This window comes from Podarcis muralis, chromosome 17 (genome assembly GCF_964188315.1).
Source record: "Podarcis muralis chromosome 17, rPodMur119.hap1.1, whole genome shotgun sequence".
NCBI lineage: Eukaryota > Metazoa > Chordata > Lepidosauria > Squamata > Lacertidae > Podarcis > Podarcis muralis.
In genome coordinates this window covers 9,213,612-9,240,539 of record NC_135671.1, presented here as the reverse complement: position 1 = coordinate 9,240,539, position 26,928 = coordinate 9,213,612, and the positions used below count along the sequence as shown (strand labels likewise).

The following is a 26,928-nucleotide window of genomic DNA, read 5'->3' as shown; positions in this document are numbered from 1 at the left end:
TCACTATCACCACCGCCATGAGTTATTTTAAATAACTGGGACGTTTTAGAAGCGTTGCACTAGGATTTTTTGCTTCGCAAGCTATAACCTGAAGGGTGCTTGGATATTCTGAATACTAGTTTTGTTTTGTTTTTTAATTACTTGATATGGGGAGATCATATCTCAACTCAGTGTAATATTTCCCAGGCGCCTCTCCCAGAACTTAATTGCACGGCTGAGCAATGAAGAACTCCTTTTTTTGCAGCATGAAATTATGACAGGTTTCCTACAACCTTTGTAAAAAAAACACACCAAAAAACTGAAGAGGTTCTGAGGTGACTGGCAAAGACAAACAGGGAACCTGGCTTCCGTTTTTTAAGAATGTAAGTACAGCCCTACAGCTGGATCAGGCCCAAGGGCCATGTAGTCCAGAATCCTATTCACACAATAGCCAACCAGAAGCCTATCGGAAGCCCACAAATATGATGTGAGTTTAACAGTGACTCCCAGCAACAAGTATTCAGAGGCATCCTGCAGACTGTAGAGACTGTCACTGAGAGCCTTATCCTCCATGAATTCATCTAATCCTCTTTTAAAAACCATCCAAGTTGGGGGCCCTCGCTGCCTCTTGTGAGAGCAAATCCCATAGTTTTAACTATGCATCACGCAAAGGAGTACTGCCTTTTGTCTGTCCTGAACCGCCCAACGTTCAGCTTCACTGCATAGCCCCAAGTTCCTGAGGTTTCTGCAGTGACCAGGGTTGCCTGAATTTCATAAGCCCAGAATTTTATCTTACCCTCTTGGACACTTTCCAGAATGCAAAGACAGAAGAATGAGGCAAGGCAGGCAGAGGAAAACTGCATATGAGCCATTTTTAGTATGTGTGCGCTTGCCTGCAAGTTAAGTCTCAGCCGAAAGCTTTTCTACCATTCCAACCCGGGCCATTTCTCATAAGACACAGCATCTCTGAGCACACCGCCGCACTTGACAGGCAGGCTAAGAATGAGTCACAAGACAACAGCTTGTACTGCAACCTTTGCAAAAGGCAGGCACTCTGAATTCTGTGTATGTTCATAAACACTCTTCTCATGGCATGCAGGCTTATCTCAGCAAAAGAGATTCCAAGCACAGGGGCCTGAAGAGCAAACTGCCACACTTTCTCTGGAGAGGACCTCTGCCTCTATGCGGCGGATGTGGCTAAAGTTATAGAAGTCTCCTATGAGGACCAGGTCTGAGACCTGCTTCCGGCACAGAGCAGGACTGTGGCAAGTGCTATTTTCAAAGTTATCATCAACTTCATCTTTATTCTGAGCTGGAAGGAAAACATATAAAGACTCAAGGAATACGCCTTGGCATTTATTTTTTAAAATATACCACTTTCCTTTCTACCTTGTGTGTTTATCCATTGGTTTGCAGTTCAAAGATCATAAAACATGAATCTTAATCTTAGAACAAATAAAGGCTAAGAGTGAAATAGAGAGAACTCACAAAGATGACTGATGTGTCCATCCATTGCATGAAGAAGGGGAGGCATCCTTGCATCAGCTGCAGCGTAGCAACCCCCGCCAGCTGCAGATTTCAGGGACGGGCAGTGGCTCCGCTCCTCTGCAGCACCCGAAACGCCCAGCAACTGCCATGCTGCCCTCTAGCTCCTCTGCCACCTGGAACCCCACCCCAACACCCAGCCGCCATGCCACCCTACAGACCCCTGTGCCCTTCACCTGACTGGTGTCCTCCAGATCTTTTAGATTACAAGTCCCATCAGCTCCACCCAGCACGGCCATGTTTTCTTGGGCTGATAGGTGTTGCAGTCCAAAACACCCAGGAAGCACCGGGTTGGTGATGCTGTCCTAGGGAGTGAATGATACTCACTGTTCCCAGGCTGCCATAGCACAGCACAGAAAGCACTGTTCACTTGCCAAAGGAGATTCTGACTTAAACACCAGGAAGAACTTTGTGACAGCAAGAGCTGATCAACAGTGGAACAGACTCCCACAAGAGGGGGAGGACTCTCCTTCCCTGGAGATTTTAAAGCAGAGGTTGGATGGCCATTTGTCATGGATGCTTCAGTTGAGATTGCATGTGGTTTGACTAAGATGACCCTTGTGGTCCTTTCCAACTCTACAATTGTATGAATTCTGATTGGCTACATAGCAGCATGACATTAACTCCTGAAGTGATCCTTGACTGGCTAAAGTCACACACAGTGACTGAGAAGGCAAAATAGCACTGAAAGAGGAGCCACAGGAGAAATGAAAAATGTATGTTTGGAGGGGCAGTTTCACAATCCACCATTTGATCCCAATTTCCTAATACATTTTCAGGCAAAGACTCTCATTTCTAGATACGGGAACCTTCCCCCTCCCAAAGCGATGCTACTGATGGAGGTGGGGTCGTTTTTTATGGCACGCTGGCCCAATCAGCTTCAAGGAGAACTGAATTAATTTAACATGCTAATTTACCTTCAGCCAATGTTAGCAAGGCTCCCACAGTCAGGGCTTCCTTTGAAGCCAGACAATATGCTGAAAAGATTCCCCAACTGTGGTTCCTTACAAGATGAAACAGTCTAGACAGCCAGAGTTTATCACTTCAAAGCAATGGATGGGCCATTAAGCTAAGGGAAGGGTAGATTTGGCAAGGGACAGTATTTGACAAGCATCTCAAATAAGCAATTTCCAGACAAAAGGGAAAAGGTGATAATTACTGGGGAAATCCATGTGTCACATGTATACTTGAGCAGGCATGTTTACAAAACTGCATACATGATTCTTTCAGCCAGTCCTTACAACTGGCACGATTACAAAGGTTTTACCAAGAATGGGTAAAATAAAAATCATTCACAGTCAGAGTGCGGACGGGGTGTTAAAAGCTCTTGCAGTAATAAGCCAGAAAGGACCATTTTTTGGGGGTTGGGGGGGAGGCATTCCAAATAGATAAAAGGTGCTAGAGGATGAAAAGCAAATAGCAGGACTGGTGAAGATGCAGAGGGTGTGCAGTTCAAAACAACCCATGTCTAAGAATAGGTAAAGGTAAAGGGACCCCTGACCATTAGGTCCAGTTGTGACCGACTCTGGGGTTGCGGAGCTCATCTCACTTTATTGGCCGAGGGAGCCGGCGTACAGCTTCCGGGTCATGTGGCCAGCATGACTAAGCCACTTCTGGCGAACTGGAGCAGTGCATGGAAATGCCGTTTACCTTCCCGCCAGAGTGGTACCTATTTATCTACTTGCACTTTGACGTGCTTTCAAACTGCTAGGTTGGCAGGAGCTGGGACCAAGCAACAACAGCTCACCCCGTCGCGGGGATTCGAACTGCCGACCTTCTGATCAGCAAGTCCTAGGCTCTGTGGTTTAACCCACAGCGCCACCCGCGTCCCTTATGTCTAAGAATACCAGCCATAAATAATGCTTTTTCTCCTCTCCTTCCTCTCCCAGTCTTGCGTCGAGTCAAAATCTATACAACTGCTTTCTATTATAACAGCCTCCCAGCTCATGCAATGAACTGATTTTCTGATCAGCTGATTGGTTTATGGACAAAAGGGGAAGCAACGTTATCCGGAAAGATGACTTTTCAAAGGGAACAGGCCCAAGGCATAAATGAACAAACAAGAATTGTGAGCGGGAAAGCGGGAATTATCTGGGGATGGTGCAACAGGCACCCTGCTTGCCATTAATGTTTTTGCAAGGTTGCAGACTTCAGTCAATTCCATCCAGGTACCTGCAACCCAGGATAGCACTCCATGCAACTGGTGAAGTGGGCTGCAGTCCACAAAAGCTTCTGCAGTGGTAATTTTGTCTGTTTTTAAGGTGCCACATCACTCATTGTTGTTTATACCCATGTGATGAATATTCATTTTATTTTCTAAAATCGAACAGCTATAATTAACAGACACAAAAGGGTGAAGAAGGGAGGGTTAATTCAGTGGCCGTTTGTTAATTAAAAAAAATTAAAACAATTTTCATGAGATATTTGATTTCAGATGAGCAGTTTTCTATTTGACTTTCTGGAGTTTCTGGGCACAAACCACAAGTTACGTGTTTACGAGTTCCAAAATCTACAGCAGGGCAATTCCCTTTATTAGGCCAACCAAAATGTCATAAAATAGTGAAAAAGTGCTCAAGTTTTCCAGAACTCTTAATCAGACTGGATATGAAGCAAAAGGGGTGGGGAAGGTGCTTTGAGGTGGCTTAGTATTAAAAGTCATAGAGTCCACATTGCTCTTCAGTCTTAAGATGGGAGTCTGGCAAGATGTAGCCGATTTAATGGATTACATAGACTCTCCTAAGTGCTATCTGTGCAGGCTTCAGGTAATACATAGAGCCACCAGGACAAAGAAATAAAATGGCTGATTCTCCATTTTTGAAATCCATCCGTTGTCTAGATCTTTCCTGTTTTAAGAAGAACACAAAGAGCAGCAGTGAAGAAATACATGCTCCCACAAAAAAGAGAAGATGAGTATGGAAATATGGCCATTAAGTTGAACAACTATCAGCCCCAATTCCCTTTTCAATGAAGGAAAAAGCTGCACATCTCTTTCTCCCACTCAGGATCCCTTGACACCTTTTGGCCGGTGTTGTATAGCGGCTAGATCGTTGGAATACGGACCTGGGAGACCCCTCTGTAACTACATCAACATTCAACCTTCGCCCTTTGCTTCCAGGATCACCAAGCTTGGCAGTTAGTGCCCCTTTCCTTAAAGAGAGGCACCCCAGATGTTTGCCACAGAAACAGGTCTGAGATGAGAGCAGGGATCTAACAGCTGTAACAGCCATAGCCACTGCTCTCTCACATGAAATGCTGGAGATCCCTGTCTTTTCCAGGTTTGTAGCACTGCCTCTTACCCATCCTGCCAAAGGGAGTTCAGAAAAGTCAGGCAATATGGGTATATGCAAAAGGGTTTGGGACATTTATTACACTCATAAATATACAAGCCAGAAGAAGGATTGACTCATGCAATCATTTTTGTGGTTCAACAGGCAACGCAAAGTAATTGCCCCATTCAGTTGCACAGTATATTGGCCTTATGATTGAGCACAGTACATAGTAATGCAATAAATTACCATGTCCAGGAGTTAAGCGTGATCCTGCTTAAAGAGTAGTGAGCTGCAATGGCTGACTTTCCAGTCTACTCCCACTGCTCTTTGTCAATAAATAAAGTAAAAGAAATATATATGTCAAAAGACACACACTTCCATACTAGGAATATGAACTGAGCATGCAATCCTATTAATATATACCTGGGACTTACTTCGGAGTAAATATGCATAGGATTGCAACATCCATCTGTCTTTACCGTGTGTGTGTGTGTGTGTGTGTGTGTGTGTGTGTGTGTTCCTGCTCCAAGGCACACAATTTTCTGTTATTTATTAAATTTCTATACTGCCCTTCATCTGAGGATCACAGAATAGTTTACAATATAAAAACACAATAATGCATAACACAATAGCCGCCCAAAAAAACTCACACAGTTTTTAAAGATTGTTTAATTAGCCAAAGGCCTGGGAGAAGAGGAATCTTCTTGCCTTATGTAATGAAGGCACCAGGCAAACTTCCCTGGGGAGAGCATTCCACAAGCAGGGAGCCACTGCAGAAAAGGAGCTACAGGGAACCAATATATGGAAGTAAAATTGCAGGAGACTGGCAAGAGGATCGCTGGAAAGGCTGTGCGCCATTACTGTATTTTGCCACTGCGCAAAACAAACATGGGAAATGGTACTGAAGGCATCTTTTATTTTGAAACAAGAGGAAATTTCTATGCAAAGCCAGGGACATGATGCAAACTTGCTCTTTTTGTCTTGTGTATGCAGCCCAGATAATGGAACTTTTTTTGTCAAGAAAGCGAATTCTCCTGGGGCAGGATTCCAATTTTATTTCTCATTTGTTTAGTGTAGAGTGCATCTAGCCCAGACTAACTTCCAATCATCTAAAACTCTGCTCAGACACAACAGAGACCTGACATATATTTGGGTCACAGAAGGGCACAAAGAGGCCTTCGTCCTTCTCTCCCCAGATTCTGCTTTCCAGCTAAGTGTGTCCATGCTCCAGCCAGTGTAAGGTGCAATCAGTACTTTGGCTGCTGAGGCCGGTGTGCAAGAATGTCAAATAAATATTTCAGGTTTGTAGCATCACTTTCTGATGTGCGATTGAGTTATTTTTAGTGCTGGAGTTGGAGGCGACAAGGCATAAATCTCCATGCCCATTTCACTGTCTGCACAATCACAAGTTCATATATATTTCATGGGAGTTGTTGGGGACCAGTTTCTTCTATCAACAACCACATCTGGACTGGAAACCAAGAGATTACACTTAAATAAGAAATCCAGGCACAAAGGTATTCCCACCCCCACCCTACCCCCCAAAAATAAACATCGGAGCCGGAGTCTGTGTGGATTCCAGCAAGCACTGGGACAAGTCCCGACAAATTTTCTGCAGTGACAGAAACATCTCCCTCCACAGATGCAACGTTGGGAGGGGGGGCAGAGAGAATCTGTTTAGTTGACATATTTTGCAGATTCCCTCACATGTATCCTCAAGCCAAATGGAGACAAATTTATGCATGAATATGTGCAGCTAAGGTACAGGTAAACCAAGCAAGGGGCTTCTCATCATTAGGTAAAGGGTAAAGGGACCCCTGACCATTAGGTCCAGTCGTGACCGACTCTGGGGTTACAGCGCTCATCTCGAGCAGCGCACGGAAAAGCCGTTTACCTTCCCGCCGGAGCGGTACCTATTTATCTACTTGCACTTTGACGTGCTTTTGAACTGCTAGGTTGGCAGGAGCAGGGACCGAGCAACGGGAGCTCACCCCATCATGGGGATTCGAACCGCCGACCTTCTTGCTGATCAGCAAGTCCTAGGCTCTGTGGTTTAACCCACAGCGCCACCTGCGTCCCTTCTCATCATTACTTCCAAGCATAAAGTAGTTTGTCATTTTTTAACCCCTCGACTGCTTAGGCCTCGAGTTCCTAGCAGTGGGCTGTCAAGTTTCTATGAGTTGCCCAAGTACCCACCCTCAGAGAAGGATGCTTGCTCAGTCTCTGTACAAGTCCCTGATCTGGTCTCTTCTCTTTCCAGATCAGTCCCCCACTAGACAGGAGTGGGTAATTTTGCCATAACGCTGCATCAGACACAGTCATTCACTCACTCCCAAAGTATAGGCAGTAGCAGAATTACCTGTGGGATCTCTGCATGAGTCACTGCTCTAGGTGCATCAAGCTCAACATAGGGGGTAGGAAAATGACAATCTTAACATATTTTAAGGTGGGGTTTTGTTTTGTTTTTGTAATGAAATGCCTTCCATTTTAATTCAGAAAACGTGTGTGTCTCAGATATCAAAATGCTTATATTGGTTTACATTCTCCAGACACTTGTAGGCATTCTCTTTAGTCATCATTTAGCCAGTATCTACCATTCGTTGGGAAACATGCCTCATCAATCGTCTGCAGTCCATTAATAGCTTCTGTTGCTCTTCTCTAAACTCCTAATTCATCAACGTTACTGAGGACTGAGACATGCACAATTAAACAAAGATACAGGAGACTAGCAATCAAATGCCCTCCCCCAATAATCATTACTTTGCCCCCCTTCTCAGCTGTCCATTCACTACAAAGAACACGGGCACTATTATTCCCTAGGCTCTGCCAGAGGTTTTCCTCCAGACCGGCTCTCCAATTGGTCCCAGCACTCCCTCAATCTTATTCCACCTCTTTTTATCCCAATTCTCTCCCATTTTCCTAAGGTTCTGTGCATTTTGGTCCACTGTTTCCTTGGTCACTTTACATCTCCTAGAACCCCAACAACAATAGCACCTTTCGAGTCTTCTCTCACTCAGGTTTCAAGCTCCCACCATTTTAATCTTTGTTCCCTTTCTGGGGAAAAAATGCAGGGAGCCAGCCCCAATTCCATTTTAAGATTTTCCTCCTAAGCCAATTTATCTCCTCCTGCTGCTGCTATTAAAGGAGCATTATTTGTCAACCTGATGCGACCAGAGTGCTTTCCCTCAACCATCATAATGTTTGTGAACATGGCATGACATCACAGCAGCCCAGAAAATGTCACGGGGCAGTAGCCTTGGGGCTGATCCACACTTCTGCTTGTCGCATACCTAGAAATCACGGCTCCAAGCGTTTCCCCCCTTGCCCTGCTCCTTTCCAAGGGAAAACCCAAATTGCCATTTGCTCAACTGAATGCTAGATAGCCGTTTTCCTTGGGGAAAGCAATGGGACAACTGGAAGGGCGGATACATCCTCAGGCAGTGTTAAGAAACTGGGATAATCTAGGAGCCAAATGGCTTCTAGGACCTGGGTTGTGGGTGCCAAAACAGAATGTCTAGTTGCCACCGGAGGGTTGGGCAACACTTTTTATTATTTTGATAAGCATTAATTAATATGCAATTCACATAAGTGACACATTGTTAATATCACATTTTTAGCAGAAATTGTCAATACAATGGTACCTCGGGTTACATACGCTTCAGGTTACAGACTCCGCTAACCCAGAAATATTACCTCAGGTTAAGAACTTTGCTTCAGGATGAGAACAGAAATTGTGCTCCGACGGCACAGCAGCAGCAGGAGGCCCCATTAGCTAAAGTGGTGCTTCAGGGTAAGAACAGTTTCAGGTTAAGTACGGACCTCCGGAATGAATTAAGTACTTAACCTGAGGTACCACTGTATGTGTTTTATTTGGTGTTTACAATAAAAATATTGGTACCATACTTCAGTTTTCAAAACACTCTACTCTTTATTGTTAAACTCCTTAACATATTGTCTATCCTTTACATATACATCAACGCTTCAGAGCACATACATTTCAGTAATCCTTGAGTGTCAGCCAGGCATTTAAAAAATGGCACCCAGACTTTTTGAGGTGCTCACAAATGGAGAATCTTCAGGGGCAAAATGCACCTGGCGCCCTGCTAATTTCAAACCCTGCCCTCAGGGCAACAACTGCTTATATACTCAGTTTGCATGTGCTTGGTTTTTACTGTTAAACGAAGGATGCTATGATTGAGAGCTGCCTTGACAATGACACTCTGCTGTGAGCTCTTACATTAGGTGTCCAAGGAGCCAGGCACAGTTACTCAGAAATACTTTGGTGGGGCAGCGTAACAAAGAGTCGTTCTATTTACTTTTTATTTGCACAAATACTTGGCTCAAGGTGCTCAGAGAGGACAGTCCAGGCAGATATCACTTTAACTTCAGCAGCAGAAGTGTACCAGGAGCCTTCAGTCCTTTTCTCTGAATACTAACAATACTGTGTTAATTTATCTTCATTTTGCAGAAGGGGCTCTGCCAAGAGAATAATGGCTTGCCATAGGCTACCTAGTGAGTTCATGGCAAAAGTGAGATGTAAACCAGAGACTTCCTGGCTCACAGCACATTCTGTTAACCAGCGTCTTGGGATGGTCACGGAAACGGCATAAATTGCTCAGGCAACAGACAGAGCGCTCTTTAAAGCATTAGCGTTGAACAGGTGCCAACCATCAATGCTTTCATGGGCTATGTGACTCTGTGCACAGTTACCTTGGCTCACGTTCAACTGAATTCAATAGGGCTTTTGCACAAATACCTGTGCACACAGAATTGGAACCACATTTTGAAGCAGCACGTATTGGATAGAGCCCAGAGTTAGTCAGGTTGCAAATAAGGGGGAGAAAGTTAGGTCATTGTTAGAAGTCTCTCTCTCTCTCTCTCTTCCTCTCTCTTACATACACACAGAAAAAGTACTGAAACGAATCAGGTTCTATAAATATTACCAAGGAGTGGGATTCAGCTAATGAGTTGCATCAACAGAAGCTCTGTGCAAGGGCTTCCACTTGTACAATGGGGCTTCCTCCTGCCCGCCTCTCTGAAATTGGGTCAGGGGGTCAGGAGAAACCCCAGAACAGAGGGAGGATCGTTCTGTCCAGCAAGCCAAAATACTTGCTCTGACAGAATGATTGCCTTCCTCCCTAATTTCTTGAATAAGACATTGGATTTGAACCATGATTTGACTATCAGGAACCCCTTCACATATTCAAATCTCCTTCTGCTGCCTTTCCCTTCATTATTTAAAATGTTTTTCGGACCATCAAATTGGGCAAACTATGATCCTCATTAATCACACAGTGAGTCTCCCATTGAGACACTGAAACCATGGTTTCATAGTTCGTTTCAATCCCAGAGTTGTAGGTAAACTGTGGTTACTGGAAAACATGGCTTGCCAGATTCAGGCACAGCACTCTTCCCCAAAGAGGGAGGTGGGGGGGGGGGAGAGAGAAGCACAAAGGCCACAAAGACATTCCAAATTTCCATGTCATGGTTTGCTAATCAACTCCCTGATGTCTGGAGAGAATTGCTGTGAGCACAAGCAGGAGAGGAGAGCAGAGCAGGTAAGGAACCAAAAACCAAAAAAAAGGATAGTCGCACAGCCTAAATTACCTAAAGGGGCTGTTCCAGTTTACAGCGTCCTTTTATTTTGTCTTCCTGCAAATTCTTTTTACAGAATATGGCTCTCCTGTCAGCACAGTTCAGGGTAAAATGTACAAGGCACAGATGCAGCAGAGTCACAAAGAAGCAGAAAGAGACGTCCCCTCAAGCAACCTCACTCAGTTGTGCTAATTTTATTCACTAAGAGGTAGATTTTGAAAATCCAAGCAACCAGCTACTCATTTTCTGAGTGCATACAAAATTCTGCCCGGCACCAGCTGGACACGAGGGAACTCCCAACAGGATTTTTTGAGATGCCACAATAAAATATGAATCAGCAGCATTTTGAGTTGTAGGTGGGGGAAAGCGTTTGCCGTCTATTCCTCTGGAGTGAACGGAGGCCTCGCTCACACCTAACCACTAGCAACATGGGAGCCAGTTTTCTTGTGGTCAGAGCTCGTACCAATGGCCACTGAGAAACTGAAAACAATAACCAATTGGACGGAGTTAATCACATGAAGTCCTTCCCACCCAATCAGGAAGGAGGCAACCAAGGCCCCTCCCATAGACAGGGTGGATACTTCCCCACCACCACTGAAGATAAATAGTGTGGGTTTTGTTTTTCAAAAAATGTAAATCCGCTAATTTTTATATTTAATTGATTTTTAGCAGCAGCCTCATTTTTATTATTGGGTTAAATAAAAATTAATACAGTCTCCACAAAAAAATAATAATAATAAACATAGCATTGAGCTTATAGCATCATTTTACATAATCTTACAACATCAATTGTCAATCTAGGCTCTCCACAGACATGTTTGTGAAACTGGTGGGAGAAATTTGCTATCTACTTCCATTGCGTATGAAAAGAAGGGGGACCAGGTCGCATTAAAGGTTTCTCTCTTTATAACACCTTTTTCAACTCTTCTAGACCCAGTTAGCCATTCTGAAATAGCCCAGATATTGTTGAATGAACTCAGCCTGGGATTTCCAAAAAGTACGCTACCACCAATCGTGCAGCCACCAGTAGAAAGATTACGTGTCTGGTTGAATAGTAAGATCAGAATTTAGGTTTAATGAGAGCAGGACTAAAGTTGGATTTGGTGAGAGAGGTTGTTTTAACAATTTTGGAAATAATATCGAAGACCCTTTTCCAGAATACATGGATGATTTTACATTCCCACCAAGCATGAAAATATGTTTCAATATTCCCAATTGCCCAATTCCCAATTCCCAATGCCTCCAACAGCAGCCTCGTTTTTTTAAAAAAAGAGATGGAGAGCACAAACTTTGCTAAATTAATTGTGGTCATCTATTAAATGCTAAGTTTTCGGGCAGCTTTCCTATGTAAAAGGACCATGGAAAAATATAGCCAACTTTCGTGAAGAGCATTATGAGTGACACAATAGCCACATTACTATTGAACGATAAGCTAGACTTTCTGACTTGGGGCGGTTTACCGAGAACAAGCCGTGTGCTGCTTCACGCTGCCCAATGGCTCCCACTTTCACTCCTTCCCTGAGACAAGCTAGATAAACAAATCAGGAAGCCTTCACTTTGTGTTACATCACAAACCACGGGCCGTGGTTTGTTGCTCCCTGACATGCCAAGATCAACAAAGCAACAACAGAACATCATGGCTTCCAAGGGAGAGACAAACCATGATCCCAGGTTTGGACATAACATACAGGCAAGGCTTTCTATTCTCCCTCATGACCAGTAAATCACAGGAGTGACATATTGTGTTTATTATATTGGACTTCCTACTGGAGTAGCAAGTCATCATAAGTCCTAGATTTTAGGAGGATCCCCAAATCTTACCAGCACCATTAACTGAGCCTGTAAGGTTTTTATACTCTTATTTTATATCCTCCAAGTGCTCAAATTAGGAGCATTTTTAATGACAGCTTAAATACAGTGGTACCTCGGGTTAAGTACTTAATTCGTTCCGGAGGTCTGTACTTAACCTGAAAGTGTTCTTAACCTGAAGCACCACTTTAGCTAATGGGGCCTCCCGCTGCAGCTGGAGCACGATTTCTGTTCTCATCCTGAAGCAAAGTTCTTAACCTGAAGCACTATTTCTGGGTTAGCGGAGTCTGTAACCTGAAGCGTATGTAACCTGAAGCGTATGTAACCCGAGGTACCACTGTACTCACTTTCCATCCCATGGAGAAACACTGTTTTGTCCAGTGGTTAATACCATCTCACTTTTGGAATGTTCTGGATATTTGTTACAGCCATAATTCTATGGAGGTTTATTTGGAAGCAAGTCCCATTTTGCTCAATGGGACCTGTCCAAATTTACGCACAGAACTCGTGCATAAATTTATGCCTTACTTGTCAAACAAGTTGCATGCATACAGAGAGAGCCAAAAAGAAGCAATCTCTTGCCGCTACGCAGATCTAAATCTGGAGTCCAAAAAGTGCAACGGCTACATTGTCAAATGTTCTGGATTATGCTCCTCAGATGTACAAAGTTTTTGTGTAGTTACATGTGTTAAAACCATCAGTTAGCACACATACTTGCCCAGGAATGTATGGATTTCAAAATGGTAGAGTTTAAAACTACGATTTAAATCTTTCCTTTTTGTGTGCATGCAGTTTAAAGCAATGGCTTTAGAACAGTCTTGATTTTAAGTCAACCTGCCCAGAGGCTTCTGGTATTCAGACTGTGACTGTAGCATCTCGCTTGGTAAACTGACCAGGCTGTAAGCCAAGCCAACTCCTTGCTGATAAATCGGAGATTATCCACTGACATGTCCTCAGAGGTTTTCCATGATGTTCTGAAGTCTCTCTGCAGCCCTTGGAAAGTGACTCTTGAATAAATACTAAGTAGAAGTTTTTAAAGTTTTGATTCACGCAGAAGTGAAGGGGTTTAGTGATGGGAGTTCTGCATGACTAGAAGCATCTAGAGAGGCAAGGTCCGCAATATCACTGTGGGAAATCTAATGCCAGGGCAATGGTTTTACTGCTTGCTCTAGGCGAGCTCATTTGCCTCCAAATGGGCTCTGCTCCTGTGTTTGTTACGAAAACAATTTTTACCAACCCAATCCAAATCACAATTCTTCTCTCACAGTTACTGTAATGGAAACCAAACCCTGTCATACTGTATACCAGGAATTTTCACCACCTGAGAAATTGGGGGCTCTTGACAAAATGTTTCTGTTCTTCACCCACCTTCCCTTTAACCATTTATAAGTTCACTGATCAAATTTAAATACATCTGAATGGCCTTTCTGGGAGTGGCCTGGGAACACCCAACTCTGTAAGAGTGCTAAGGCAAAACAGGTAGGGATCTACAATGTGCCTGATTCAAAGACCAGCTGGAGCTCATTGAAAGCTGATATTAGCTATCTAAAAGGAGAGAGAGAGAGAGGCAATAAAACCTGGTGTGAGTTAATTTAACAGCTACCACTCCAACACCTTTCTTTTCCTCCGTAACACATCAGAACCAAAACCGCTTCATGCTATGAAACATCCCCTTCATCTGCATCCCAACCTTCCATCGCCAACCAGACCCGAAGCAATTCTGTTGATTAAAATTCCCCCGACCACCAATTAATCAACCCAAATGATAGTTGATTAAGTCGTCCACGAAATCGCGCAGCCCTAACATGAATATGTGTACAACCACCCCACTTCTTTAAGCGGCGCTTGAAAGTAACGGGAGTGAACCCAGACAGCCTTAGCAGTGCGTTAATAATTGCCACAGGGTGGGATTTCTGCTCACAGAGAGGTGGGGAAGAGATGACGAGGGTATTGTATCAAGGGCAGCGCATGTTCAGAAGCGACTGTCACTTAGGGGGAACAAGAGGAGGCAAGGAGGGCAGTGGGGAAGGTGTAATGAGCAGGTGCGGGATAAAGGACGTGTCAGAGCAATCTTGCCCTGAATCAACGCTGTGTGACCTTCCCAGATGGGGAGCACAGGGAGAAGAGGGGAGGGACAGGAGAGGATGTGAAAAGCCATAGGAGGTTAACAAGCTACAGGCAAGCGAGTTCCCCAGACAAAGAGGCACATGTCTTGTTAGAGAGGGGGCCAGTTTATTGCAGCGGCCGGTGCACACTAAAGGGAACCAACCTCTGCACTAGAGTGTGTAAAGGGGTAAGCAGGTGTCCCTTTTGGAAAAGCAAGCAGCCCTCAGACAAAACCATTACACCTTGCTAATTAGCAAGGCTTCATTCACAGCTCAATGCCAAGAGAGGAGCCCAGTTGTCCAAGGAGCAGCTCACACAATCGGCAGAATCAAGTGGCAAAGTCCCTTTTTTTTAGGACTTTGCAGGATGGGGAGGTGCTTCCCCACCAACAAGCTTTATGTGCATAGAATTCCGCCCCCCTCCCGATATTCGAGACACAGGAGCTGCTGGGAGGCAGCACTATACGAAAATGAAATTTGTCGTTTAATCTGGGGACTCGTCTTTAATAAGCGAATGTTTCAAACCACAAGCCTATTTCACACTGCTGAAAATTAAATAGGCTTTTAAAAAAAATGCCATTGATACTATTGCTGTTGACTTATTAACTGCTTTCTAAACCACTGTCGCGAGGCAAGTTACCAGACCCTCCAAGTGTCCCTATTTTCCAGGGACTGTCCTAGATTTACAGTAGCCATCCCGGTTTCTGATTTGATCCCAGAATGTCCCGCTTTTCCTTAGGACGTCCCTATTTTCATTGAAGAAATGTTGGAGGGTATGGAGTTATCGAACCCCTGAGCCATCTGAAGTGCTTTCATGTTTAATTATGTTTTTATGTATGTTGGAAGCCACCCAGAGTGGCTGAGGCAACCCAGTAAGATGGGCAGCGTATAAATATTATTATTGTTGTTGTTGTTATTTTCATTGCAGAAATGTTGGAGGGTATGAGTTACACATAGAGTACTTAAAAACACAAACACAAGAAATACATGTAAAAAAAGACTAAAACCCTGAAAAGTAGATGCTCATGGCAAAAAATTAAAACCACATTTATCCAGCTGAGAAAGCCTGTCAGAACAAAAATGTCTTCAGTTGTTTCTGGAAAGTGGACCACACCTGTCATATCTCAAAAGGAATGTGATTCCACAGAACAGGGGCAGTCGCACTAAAAGTCCTACTCCACATTACTACAGAGCAGGCTTCTGAGATCATAGGAGTCATAGAATCATAGAACTGTAACGTTGGAAGGGATCCACCAATGTCACCTAGTCTACCCCCCAGCAATGCAGGAATCTCAGCTGAAGCACCCATGACAGATGGCCATCCAACCTCTCCTTAAAAACCTCCAAGGAAGGAGTCCACCACCTCCTGAGGGAGACCGTTCCATTGTCGAACAGATCTTACTTGTGGCCAAGTAAGATTGTCTTCCATGAACATGGTCTTAACAGTGTGTCTGTAAGTGACTGTGGAGGCCAATTCTGGATCCACACATCCTTCCACAGTGGGGACATAGGTTTCCGGAGATGATCACAGTGAGGGTTTGCCAAACGTGCCTTCCTTTTGGCACATTTCTCCCTTTCGTCCTGAGTTCGAACATCTTCAAAGTCCATGACACCTTTGGTAAAGGCTGTTCTCCAATTGGGGCACTCGCAGGCCTGATCTTCAAGTTTCTTGAAGCGCTGTAATGTTGATGTTAAAACTTCACAGGTCTCTTGCAATGATGGCAGTCCTGCATTCGGGATGCTCATTATCTGTGTTATCCAATGTTCTGTATAATCCATGTTCCAAAGTTCAATTGTCTTTTACGACTGATGGGTGGTGACCACACTGGGCACGGTAATCCAGTCAGGGGGAAAACAGAGGAAGTCTACGTTTAGGGAACCATTTCTAGCCCCTCCCCCTTTTCGGGGTGAGCAGAGTGGATCCTAAATAGGACTGCTCAGTCATGGGTACAGCTGCGAGCTACTCAACTGCCTCATTCCTTGAGTCAGATCTACTGAATCTGTATCCACCGCCCATGTGCCAGTTCATGACTAAGGGCTTCCAGATTTCACAGTCCTGCCCCCATTACCATTTGCCTATCGCCATGGGACTTTTTGGGTTTGGGTTTGAGATGGGTTTTTGGAAGACGCCTGTATGTGAATTTGTTTTATATGTGTAGATCAGTGCACGCTGACCAGCACACAGTCTTCGCAGTAAGGCTCTATTCCGATGGCATGAGTATCATGATGACCGGTAGATTCTTATCTGCTGCAGCCTTCATCTGCCTTCACAGTCGTTGTAACATACCGCTTGTTATCTTCCACCTGTTCTGCCATTGAGGACTTCTTGGATCATTCTTTGTCTAGCTTTTCCCCTTTGACCTTACCACCTTGGGTGACCCTGCTGGGAGTATGAGGCTCTCAACGACTTCGCTCATAGGGCTCATAGGAACATGCAAGCCCACTCACCATGACAAGGTGATGATCCAGCACATGGGATGGGAAATTATAGGCTTGGTGGCTTAATTTTTATCTCTGAGGTTATAATAATAAGCAGTAAAACAACTATATATATAGGGTGTTTCTCTGCCCAGAACATTGGAGGCTATACACCACACCTCCTCAACAGTATTTATAGGAACTCAAACACTGAGATCCTGCTCTGTTCCAGTAACAAGAAGCCGAAAGCACCAGCCTGAAGATGACGAGTGAGACCTCGTCGAAACGTCGCCTAGGCACCCCATCTTTTACACGGGAAGACACCCGAGGACACCAAAACCTGCATTCCTGTACCCGTGAAAATCTACGAAAACATATATATATATATATATATGCTTTCGTAGATTTTCACGGGTACAGGAATGCAGGTTTTGGTGTCCTCGGGTATCTTCCCGTGTAAAAGTTGGGGTGTCTGGGCGACGTTTCGACGAGGTCTCACTCGTCATCTTCAGGCTGGTGCTTTCGGCTTCTTGTTACTGGAACAGAGCAGGATCTCAGTGTTTGAGTTCCTATAAATACTGTTGAGGAGGTATGGTGTATAGCCTCCAATGTTCTGGGCAGAGAGGAAGTTCCCAGGCTAGTGTGCCTTTTCTTCTTTTGTTCCTTAATTGCTTGAGGGATATCTTGAGTGATTTCTTGAGTGATATCCTGAGTACCACTTAGGTGGGTCATTAGGTGTGGATTAGTTGCTAAAGCCTTTGTGTCTTGACCTCTTGAACTTTGTGAAGAGTTTTTCTGAGAAGATGGGTGTACTACATTTGGTTGTGCTCTGGCTTGGCTTCGTGTATAGGGGCGAGCTGTGGTTTTGTGGCCTGTGCCAGCCAGATCTGTGTAGGGATTGCAGGGGGGTGCAGCATCCGGAGGTGCCACCATGGTTTGGCTACTGGATGGTGTCCAGAGAAACACCCTCACAACATGAACAAGCGTGACGACACATCCCGCTTGCCAGACATCTGGAAATTAGCCCTCCCCACAAAAACTGACACCAGATCCAGAGGCACACAGAACGCCATCACCAATCAACCACACCAGACCCAAACCCAGACCCTCTCCACAGATAAATTACACAGATAAAATTGCAACTGAGCTTAAGAAATTGGTGCACTGGACTGAACAATAAATCTGAATGGCTGACAGGTAACCAGTGAGTCAAGGCAAGGCAATTATACCAGGCACCTGGTGACCCATTCAAATATTTTATCATGATGTGAGTTAAATTGCACCCACTTTCATTCATAAAAAAGAAAGAAAAATGTCTCCATAGTTGCATGCAAGAGAGAGATTTCATCAGTGCAGCACCCCAGCCAAAAACTACTCAGATCACACATGAAAGGAGTTAGTACATAGCAGCAGAATTTACTTCTGGCTCCTGGCTCACATGTCTGGATTGTGCCCTGCAGATGTTGTTGGTTGATAACCTCCATCATCCCTGGGGCTGATGGGAGCTGGAGTCAAAAACTACTGGAAGGCACCAAGATGGCTAACCCTGGTGTACAGAAAAGACAGTTTCTCCTCCCCAACTGTACCCAAGCTTGAGGGGGCCTTACCAGAAGAATCTGGGGATAGAGGCACTGTGAGAAATAGGATGCTAAAGGTAAAGGGTAAAGGTACCCCTGACCATTAGGTCCAGTCGTGGACGACTCTGGGGTTGCGGCGCTCATCTCGCTTTATTGGCCAAGGGAGCTGGCATTCAGCTTTCGGGTCATGTGGCCAGCATGACTAAGCCGCTTCTGGTGAACCAGAGCAGCGCACAAACGCTGTTTACCTTCCCGCCGGAGCACTACCTATTTATCTACTTGCACCTTGATGGAAGGTAAACAGCATTTCCATGCGCTGCTCTGGTTCGCCAGAAGCGACTTAGTCATGCTGGCCACATGACCCAGAAGCTGTACGCCGGCTCCCTTGGCCAATAAAGCAAGATGAAGGCCGTAACCCCAGAGTCGGTCACGACTGGACCTAATGATCAGGGGTCCCTTTACCTTTAACCTACCCATACCTTAGTAATATACTGAAATTAAGCAAAAGCATTGGAACAAAGTGAGGTATCTAGTTAGGCACTAGTAACGAGGAAAGGGTAACATTGGTTTGCATGCAGGAGACTGAAGTATGGTTCCATTGCAAAGAAGCAGTTCATCCTCCTGCCACACACGATAGCAGAAGCCCTGAATGGAAGACGCAGGGAGTGACAACATCGCTCCAACTTGGCAGCAAGACTGAGCTCAGCTGGAGTACTATATCTGGCAGAGGCCCGTGATTTAAGGAGCACTGTTAAATACAACTCGGTTCAAGAGAAAGATCTAATCCATATGGCACAATCCCTACAAGGAAGTTCTCTTGCACAAGCCCCACTGGAATGAGACGGGAGGTACGCAAGCACACAGGAATGCTCTTGCACAACTCCTGTTCACTGTTTCTTGCACAAGTCTTGTTCCCCTTACCCAGTGGACCGCATCCCTGTTCATTATTGGGAGACAAGTTCTGTTCCATTAAAAGGAAGCTTGCACAAGAAAACGTCCAGGTGAGTTGCGCTCCCCAGGCTCCCTTGGTTCTTCCAGCTCAGGTGCCAAAAAATACTGTGCTGTCAATTGCTGGTGCTTGGGTCCTCATACAAACATAAGAACAGCCTGTTGGATTAGACCAATAGCCTATCTAGTCCAGCATCCAGCGGCCAACCAGATGGCTGTGGGAAACCCACAAATACAGTGGTACCTCGGGTTAAGTACTTATTTCGTTCTGGAGGTCCGTTCTTAACCTGAAACTGTTCTTAACCTGAAGCACCACTTTAGCTAATGGGGCCTCCTGCTGCCTCCGCGCCGCCGGAGCACGATTTCTGTTCTTATCCTGAAGCAAAGTTCTTAACCTGAAGCACTATTTCTGGGTTAGCGGAGTCTGTAACCTGAAGCATATGTAACCTGAAGCGTACGTAACCCAAGGTACCACTGTAGCACTCAAGCACAAGAGCAATCTTCCCTCTTGTGGTTTCCAGCAACTGGTACTCAGAAACATTGCTGCCTCCAACTGTGGAGGCAGAAGATTAGCCATAATGGCTATGTGGAGGCAGAATACAGCCATCGATAACCCTCTCCTCCATCAGCAGTGTTTGAAATTAGCCAGGCGCCAGGTGCATTTTGGCTATTGACCACTTTCGACCAAGTCAAGATGTCTGGGCACCAGGATGGAGGTGAATGCCTGCAGATCATTGGATCTGGACTGTTTTCACATGCTAATACCCCATCCTGTAGAATTCTATCAGTTATATTTCATCTGCACCATCAGAATGAATTTCAGGAGCCAAAATGCTTTTTCTGTGCGGCCTGAGCAGGAGCAGTCACCATTAAGAAAAAGAGGTTGGAATAGGTCAATATATATATGTGGACTGTCCCTAGATAAGGTGACTGTTCTTTAAATTCTCAAAGCTCTTAACCTAGCTCAAGGTTGTCATCTGAACTCACCAGATGTTTAACTGAGAATCAATCACAGTCAGTACATCATTTGAAAAATAAGACTTTAGAGCCGTCTTGCCCCAAAATGGCAACCATACATTCCGTTTTGGCGACTGGAACCTAGGTTTAAGGAGCCATTGGGTGCCTAGCTTATATATCTGAGTTTCTAACACTGCCTCCATAAAATTGTCTAATCCATCTTTTAAAGCCATCACTGCCTCCTGAGTGAGGGAGTTCCATAGTGTAATAGTAGATATTTTTAAAGATACAAACAAATTGAGCTAATTCAGACAAGGGAGAGAGGGAAAGCAAGAAGTAAAAACTGATTATGAAAACCAAAGCATTTTTTTTTTGAAGGGCAGAAAATTAAGAGAGGACATGTGAGCCATTTTCAAACATCTAAAAAGCTGCCAAAAAAACCAGGAGAACAATTGCCTCCAAGGCCCACTGATGGAGGGACAAGAAGTAACTTGTTCCAAGTTGCAGTCCCTCAGATTAAGGCTGGGCAACAGGAAGAAAAACTACCTTTAACAACTGGGTAATGGAACAAGCTGCTGAAGAAAGTTGCCCAGTTGTGTCTGCCTTGGTTTGATGGGAGGAATTTTCATAAGAGACACGAAGAACATCTACCTAAAGGGACGGTTTTAAGTCAATAGCCAGCCAAATTAGATTAATCTCGACAATGCATTCCAACTCTTGTAATTTCCCCAATTCTATGCACTAAGATCCAAAGACAGGGGGATTTTGCAGATGGAACAGTACAGCTAAGCCTCTGAATGGCAAGCGTGAATTGGCTGTCTTGCACAGAGGAGAGATGAGGAATGGAGCAGGGCATGTAATTGTATGTTCTGCACTACTGCATTTCAGGCTGCAATCTTATGCACACAGGCCTAGTTCACACAAACAGATTAGGTTGTTAAGCGGTTCCCAGACTGTATAAATTATGCAAATTCAAAGAGTTGAAAATGGGGGGGGGGAGGGAGAGAGAGAGAGGCATCGCTTCCCACGCTGTACATATAATTTATTTTGTCCCCCCATTACCTTTGGCTCAAACAGACTTTGCAGGGTTCTGAAACAATACTAAAACCCGTTTCCTGCAGCTGAAAGTGGGATATGCCTGTATGCAACACAAGCCATAATCTCTCTTCAAACCACCTTCTACTCTCCAGATTAATATTACAGCTTGTCTACCTGGTGTTATACCCAACACTTCCTGCAAAAAGCTCAAAGCAGCTGACATATGGTTCCGAGAGTCTTCCACTGACAGGTCCAGACCCTCTAAGCTTCAGCAGTAGACAAGGAAAACTGTTCAAAGCTGGAGCACAGCAAATCTCTCACGAAGAAGAACAACAATGCTCTGGAATAAGTACTGTATTTTGCAATCTGCAATCGCAACACTGAGAACTGCGTGCCGAGACCAGACAAAGGATGTAACGGCTTTATTTCTTCCAATTCCTAGCTGAGTGAGTGGTGAGAGAAGGACTCCAACAGCCCCCAAAGTCCTGACCAAAAAAAGCATAGTAGGAAATCCAACTTTACCTTGGACTAACAAGTCCACATCTGTGCGGATTCCACTGAATTGGAAAAACCGTAGCGAAAGGAAAATTAAACTATTCCTTGCCCAGAGCCCCACATACTTAAGAGAAACGTCCTGGACCAGCCCAGCCAAGGGGAGCAGATTAGCTGAAACTGAAGAGAGCTTTTGACAAGTTTCGTGTTTTGACTCGTGTTTCTAGAGGGGTTGTTCTTTCTGTCAGGCTGGGCAGAACCGCCAAGGCAAAGGGGGAAGGGGGAATTCCAGCAAGCTGCAGTTGCAAGTAACCCAGTTTCCTATATCCATTTGCTTTCTCTGTCTGTGTGTCAGCAGAAGGGGAATTGCAAGGAAAAGCAGTAATGATGGGGTGGGGGGGGCTGGACAGGGAGAATAGCCTCCTCTTCTCAATACAGGTGCACTTGTGGGTAGCTTGAATGCAAGCTAGCAAAAACCCACTGCATGTGCAAATGTTCTTCCTCTCCAAGAGTTTAAGGGCAATTGCATCTTAATTTATTAATTCTTTTTAAAGTGTGCAGCCTTACATTTCCTACGAAGAGCCAAGGCGAGGTGGTAGACTTGTCGCAAACCCTCCCATTCTCCTGCAGCCCTTAATGTACAAAGGGCAGTCTGCAAAGAGCCTTCCTTACGGGTACCTCTAAGCTTCCACTGCTTTCCCAGTTCCTTCCCGAGGCCCTTCTGTAAGGGAAACTAAATCTTCTGCCTTGCACACAAAGGAATACGCATGTTTAAACTATTCAATATTTATCCAAGAGGATGCAATTTCCACTCCACTTACAGATTTACTGTTTGGGGGGCTGGCGGGGGGGGGGGGGAGAGAGCAAGGCATGGCTCAACAGATGCTCTTCATAAAGCTTTCTAGCTACAGAAATGCACCCGGCAACAATAAGCAAACCCAGCAGAAAAAAAGGGGTTGCTGCCTGTGTGTTGTGTGTGTGAAGCAGCCACTAGCCAGCTGTGCGGCGGTTTGAAATCATGACCTGATTTTTCAATTATGCCTCCACTCCTCCTTTATCCATCTGACACAAGAAAGGGGGGAGATCTGCAGGAAGGGAAGGGAAGGGGACAGGACACCAGCGGTGGGCCCAAGCCCTAGTGACACACTTCCAGTTTCTCTAAGACAGGGGAAACCCAGCAGCTTGCCATGCACCTCTGCCCAGGAAGAAAAATAAAGGACCAACCTGGCTGGCGCTCTCACAACGAGGATGCATTGAGTGGTGATGCTGATAAGATCCGGGAAAGGCTCTCCTTCGGTTGCTTTCCTCTTCTTTCTCTTTTTGCAGTTCCAAGACCGATGTAGTTATTTGTTTATTTCCCGCGGGATCCCCGGGAAGGGCTCCATGTCCATTCAGCGCAGCCTTTGCACGGACGCTCCTCGAGCAGCAAGCATACCAGCCCGGGCAGCCTGTTGTCTGCGCTCCAGAAGCAGGCAGACCTCGGGGAGAGTTTGCATAGCTCCCCTTCCTCTCTTCCCGGGAAGGTCTTCTCTTCTCCTTCCGCCTCCTTCTCGGGATCTTTCGCCTGGGATCTTGTAGCTACGATCCTTTTTCTTTCAAAAAAGCGCCGTGCTAAGAGATCTCCTCTTTGCAAAAGCAGGTCTCTTGCGCGCTTCTTCTTGGGACTTCTCGCGCGCGCGCGCGCTCCCCTTGCAAAAAAAAAAAGGGGGGCCCTCGCGCAGCAGATCGGAGCTGGGTTGGGGGGCGGGTAGGCAAGGGGAAAGGGGGGGGGCTCGCTTCTCCTCCGCAGCCTGTCTTGTGGGGGGAGCTGCAGGCTCCGTGTTTGATCGCCGCCTCCTCCCCCACCTCCCCAGCGCCCCACTCCAAGCAGACACCGGCGAGGGCAGCTGCTGTATTTCCCCCCTCGCTTTGCACCGGCTCCGGCGGCCCCAAGCAGAGCAGCCGCGCGTACGGGAGGCGGAGCTGCACGCCGAGGCCCTGCCTTCCCTCGCTCCCCGCCAGCAGTGGGCTTAGGGGGACCCCAGAGATCATCCAGCCCACCCCCTACCCCCCGCTGGAGAAAAAGGCTCCGTGCGCCGAAGCTCACCAATGATGCATTGAGAGAGAGAGAGAGAGAGAGAGAGAGAGAGAGAGAGAGGTGCTGGGGCTTAAACCTGCCTGGGAGAAAAGGACATGCCACCCATCAGAACATGCTGCACTTTAGCCCGGCATCGAAACGTTTTTTCTCTCTCTCTCTCAGCCACAATACATTCCTAGTCTTGCAGTGTAGTCATGGTCTGCCTTACAGAGGCTCTGCAGATAGCAAAAGCTTTGAACATCTGTACACTGGTTATTATTAATAGTTCGGTGGGGAGGCAAAACACCTCCTGCCCATGCCCAGAGACAATCTCTTTAGTTTCAGCTTTCAGACATTTTGTAAAAAAACTGTTAGGGGAATCCTCACGTGCCTTTAACCCAAGTTAGCTGTGTCGTATATTGAATGTTGACATATTGCCACAACCTTAGTAAAGTTTCCAGATTTGAAATACCAGAGGAAGAGGAAGATAGCATTGCAATTTAATTTAAAAGCTGCCATGGGGCAAAGCGGTGGGGGGCAATTTCCCCTCCCCAAATCAATCAATAAAAATACTTAACTAAAAGTAGAAATTGTAGAAAGATTTTGACAGATTTTCTGAGCACTTGGGATCAAAAGAAAGTAATTTAATACAACTGTTGTTGAGACATTTCGTTCGGTATGACTGAGCCAGACAGAGGGTGATGACCCCCCCCCCCATAAATCCTGGCTACCTGCCTCCCCCCTCCCCAACAACAACATAAATCCTGGCTACGCCCATGAAGCTGTCATTTCTTTCCGGAAGAAAAGCAGCCATTAATATTTTGCCGTTTATTCCATAATGCTGAAACACACCAGAAGCAAAATCGCCTGAAAATATGAATTTGCAACTAATTCAATTTGCATAGCTAAAACGTCCGTGGGTTGATCTATGGATTAAACCTTGTGTTAGGGAGAAGGGATTGTGTGAGTTTTTCCTTTTCTGAGCCGTGATCAGACACCTCAAGCATACCTTTATGCACCACTGCAGAAGTGTTGCCTAAAAGGCAAGTAAAAACAGACCAGACTCCTGAACCATTAAATATCTGTGTAGAAGTAGCAATTCCAGCATTTGCATGATGACAAGGTGTACTTGCTGAAATTATATCTTCTACACTGCTAACAGCGGTGAAGGAGCCTTGTCCTCTTTTGCACCTGGCAACCCTACTGATACTCCTCACACAAGAAAATCAAAACTGCAACTTCATTAAAAAGGTACTTTTCCATACAGCTTAGAAACCAAATACTTTTTTTCATTTTTCAATCCACAAATCAGCATGTCGCCCAGTGTATCAAACAAAGATAGTTAAACTTTTCTCAGAATATGTCAACTGAAGAGTCTCATGTGCTATAATTGCTAGATCCTGTTTGGAAAAACCAAAAATGGGAAGGGAGAAATGACATTCTGCTTGCCAGTGCACAAAAGACAAATATACATAAGGAAATGTGCAAAGGAAGAAAACAGCTGGCAGAAGAGTTGCAGAGGAAGAAACATGGAGAAAAATTTAAATACACACATTCACCCTAGGGCAGCTCTGCTCCAAATTACCACCATCCCTACCAGCCAAGAGGTTTGTCCTCAAGTCTAACAAAAGCAGCCATATGGGTTTTGTTATATGCGTTTTAAGTACATGCAGAGAGTATGCGCCAGGATTAGCTACCAATTGGTTCTACTGCAGCAAGGTGTACACATAGTGAGAAAACAGGCAGATGGAGGGGCTTGACAACCTGGGAAGGCAGCCCATCTAGGAGAAGGGAAACACTGGTCCTAAACTTCTGCTGCTGCCTTGTGGGATTTCTTCGGGAGAAGGAACGGCCAAGGAGTAAATCCTATACAAATCCAGATTGGAGTCCCTAAAATGATTGGATGGTGCTTTGTACGCCTCCTTCCGGCACTCCTGCAGCCCAGCTGCTGCCAAATCTGTTTTTCTGCTTTCCTTTGTACCATGTCAGCAAGGCCAAGAGGGAGGTCTGGGCAGCCCAGGACCTCCATACACACTGCCAAAGCTCATACCCTATTGGAGGTCACTTCAGTGCTGCTCAGTGGTTTGAGTTAGCCCTCAGAGTCACACTCCATTGCCTCTCGAGACAGACGGATGGCAACAACTTATTAAATAGGGACTGCAAGGAGGATGTTGCATAAGGGATTGCATAAGTACGTTTCCCAGTACGTTTCCGAGCACAATTCAAAGTGTTGGTGCTGACATTTTAGCCCTAAACGGTCCAGTATACCTGAAGGAGCGTCTCCACCTCCATCGTTCTGCCCGGACACTGAGATCCAGCACCGAGGGCCTTCTGGCGGTTCCCTCACTGCAAGAAGCCAAGTTACAAGGAACCAGGCAGAGGGCCTTCTCGGTGGTGGCGCCCGCCCTGTGGAACGCCCTCCCACCAGATGTCAAAGAGAAAAATAACTACCAAACTTTTAGAAGACATCTAAAGGCAGCCCTGTTTAGGGAAGCTTTTAATGTTTAATAGGTTATTGTATTTTAGTGTTTTGTTGGAAGCCTCCCAGAGTGGCTGGGGGGACCCAGCCAGATGGGCGGGGTATAAATAATAATTTATTTATTTATTTAAAGCGTCTTCCCCCATTTATTCCTCACAGCGAAGGAGAGAGAGTGATTAGGCCAAGGCCACCCTTTGAGCTCACAAGGGGTTGCAGCTAGAGGGGGTTAGGCAATCTTCAGCCTTCAACGCTGTGCACACCTTTAAAGCACATTTGTCACGGATTTTGCTACCTCAGATAATTCTGGACACTGTAACCCCTCACAAAGAGACAATTCCCAGCAACTGCTAACAAACTACGGTGCCCAGAATTCTTTGAGGGAGCAAACTCCGTGACAAATGTGCTTTAGAAGTATAGTCACACAGGTGGCAATGGGGGGCGGGGACTGAAAAGGAAAGGGTGGCAGAAAGGGGGAAAGGGGGTGCACCCTTTGGCTCTGGTCTCACCCACCTCTGGCTTCAACCTCCACCCATCAATGGCATGCGGCCTCTGACAGATTAGCCCTGAGGGAATACAGGGGGGGAAAGAAAGATCATTCCCTTGTTCTGCAAGAAAACCCACAGACCTGACCGTGTCAGAAATATAGTGCTCCCTGCCTCTG

The 26,928-nt window shown here is 45.5% G+C and overlaps 1 protein-coding gene across 3 annotated transcripts in view; it reads right to left on the bottom strand.

Moving 5' to 3' along the window:
- The window catches only part of LOC114587337 (ephrin type-B receptor 5), a 156,848-nt gene that overhangs the window by 112,951 nt on the left and 16,969 nt on the right, over positions 1–26,928 (bottom strand). Inside the window, exon 1 of one of the 3 annotated variants that reach the window (XM_077921505.1) lies at positions 22,957–23,669. The exons of 1 other annotated variant lie outside the window; for it this stretch is intronic. The gene's annotated coding sequence lies outside the window, so the exon portion shown is untranslated. Of the gene's footprint in view, positions 1–22,956; positions 23,670–26,928 lie in introns of those variants that run through there. One more of the 3 variants, XM_028711375.2, reaches the window with a different exon arrangement.